The following is a 2650-nucleotide window of genomic DNA, read 5'->3' as shown; positions in this document are numbered from 1 at the left end:
GTTGTGTGTACGTCAGAAGGACAGTACTGTATGGGCTGCACTGTCAGAGGGCCAGTACTAAGAGAATGCTTCACTATTGAAAGGTTAGTACTGAGGGTCAGCTTCACTATTGGAGGGTTAGTACTGATGGAACACTGCATCGCCAGAGGGTCAGGACTGAGGGAGTACTGTACTGTTGGAGGGTCAGTATGGAGGGAGTGCTGGACTGTTGGATCATCAGTCATAGGGTTGTAGGCTCTTGCAACACAGAAGGAGGCCCTTCGCCCCATCAAGTACGCACCAGCTATCAAGCACCTGTCTATTCTGATCCCATTACCAGCACTTGGTCTGTCGTGTCAGGAAAACAGATGTAGTTATAAATGATCTATATTTGTATTGTTAAATGTTAGAAACAAGGTATAGTTTTAAGTGAGTTTGACTCAGTGTTGCTTTCTAAGAAAGGTATATTACAGAATTTCATAGAATTTACAGCGCAGAAGGAGGCCATTCAGCCCATCGGGTCTGCACCGGCTCTTGGAAAGAACACCCTATCCAAGGCCAACAACTCCACCCTATCCCCATAACCCAGTAACCTCACCCAACACTAAGGGCAATTTTGGACACTAAGGGCAATTTATCATGGCCAGTCCACCTAACCTGCACGACTTTGGACTGTGGGAGGAAACCCATGCTCACAAGGGGAGAATGTGCAGACTCGCACAGACAGTGACTCAGTGGGGAGTTCAACCTGGGACCCTGGAGCTGTGAAGCAATTGTGCTAACCACAATGCTACCGTGCTGCCCAAATCTATAGTTGGATTCATGTTTGATAAAAATGCTTGCATCTGGAGAATTAGCTTTCAGAGAAAACTGTGCTTCTATTGTGCTTAAAGAGGGTTATGGCATGAAAAGTAACCAAGCTATGGAGAAGTAGAAGCCATTGCTCAGCAACTGGGGCACCTCTCGGGTAGGAAGGCTTTCTGAGCTTTGTTTTAGCAGTTTTTATATAGCAGTTGGAGCGAAATAGTGAAAGAGAAGGCAGTTCTCATAACTATGGTAGAAGAAGTTGACGATAGAAAGCTGGAGAATGAACGTCTCTCAACTCTGCCAGAAGAAAAACTAGAAAGGGCAAGGGGGTTGCAAAAAGGCAGATTCCCAAAGAACCAGATATAATCTAGACGACCAGGGAATTTGGACAGAAAGAATGTCTTCGGAAGACTGAAGTTAAGGGAACAGAGACCAAAAGTTGAACAGGACATTTCAAGGGAAAGCTGCTAAAGTGTTCTGAGTTAAAGAGATAGCTGGAGTAACCAGATTTAAAGTGGGAAAGCAGACTTAAGAGCTAAATCAAAAGTTTGGTGTCGTCTTAATGCAGCCTGGGAATCGATAGGTAAAGCAATTGTGAAGACTTTGTGTAACAGTGAAGACAAAATAATCCTGAATAGAGAGGTGTAAATCGTTTATGGAAGAAGCTGAGGGAAAGCATAGTTTAAAAGGTGATTTGAAAGTGTGTCTTTTTGAAAGCGGAATTTGAAATCACTTGTGTGGAAGCCAGAGTTCAGTGAGACAAGATGGCTCAAGGTATAAGAAGCATCTGGCAAGATTTTGAAGAGAAATTTACAGAAATTCACTTGGGGTCAGAGTAAAGTATGTGTGAGACCACAGCCAGCCTGTGTGTTTAAAGGGACTGTGTGACACTGAGACCATTATAGCCTAAGATGTTCTTTATGATACATGTTAACCTTAAAATCTGTGTATATTTGTGAAGACAAGTGGGAATAAAGGAGCATTGTATTATTATAAAACTTTTCATGTTAAATAAATGTCTTTTTTATTGTGTTCTGAAGAACTAATTAACAACCCTATGACCCTGTTCTTCCACATTTTCTAACAAACAATAAATATTACAGTCTTTTCAGCCAAGGTTCCATTATGGATTTTCCAGTCCAGGTGTAACATCAACTGAGACCATAATTGTAGACATGTATTATATGGCATTTCAAGTGCTCATCTAAATACTTCCTAAGTTTTGTGATCATTCCCGTCACTACCACCCTTTCAGGCAGTAAGTTCCAGATTCTCACCACTTTCTGAGTGAAAAGGTTTTCCCTCAAATCTCTGCTGAATCTCTGTCCCCTTACCGTAAATATCTGCCTCATGGTTATTGACTCCTCTACTGAGGGGACAAAGTTTCTTCCTATCCATCCTATCAATGTCCCTTATATTTTTGTACATCTCGATCAGGTCCTCCCTTAGCCTTCTCTGCTCTAAGGAAAACAACCCCAGCCTAACCAGCCTGAAATGTTCCAGCCCAGGCAACATCCTGATGAATCTTCTCTGCAGCCTTTCGAGTGCAGTGTTAAGAGAGTGCTAAACTCTCAGGGGTGTTGTTTGGATGAGATATAAACTGCCCTCAAAGGTGGATGCAAAGGTTCCCACTGGAGGGGAATTCTTGGCAAATATTGATTCCTCAACTGCCATGACTAAAATACGTTACCTGGCCATGATCACATTGCTGTTTGTAGGAGCTTGCAACCGTGACTACATTTCAAAAAAAGTACTTTAATGGCTGTAAAGAGTCTTGGAACTTCCTGAGGTTGTGAAAGTTGCTATGTAAATGCAATCTCTGCTTTTAATAAGAATAATCTTTATTAGTGTCTGATGCACAATC

Source organism: Scyliorhinus canicula, chromosome 20, assembly GCF_902713615.1.
Source record: "Scyliorhinus canicula chromosome 20, sScyCan1.1, whole genome shotgun sequence".
Lineage (NCBI taxonomy): Eukaryota > Metazoa > Chordata > Chondrichthyes > Carcharhiniformes > Scyliorhinidae > Scyliorhinus > Scyliorhinus canicula.
The sequence above is the reverse complement of the archived record's forward strand: the minus strand, read 5'-3'. Positions refer to the sequence as shown.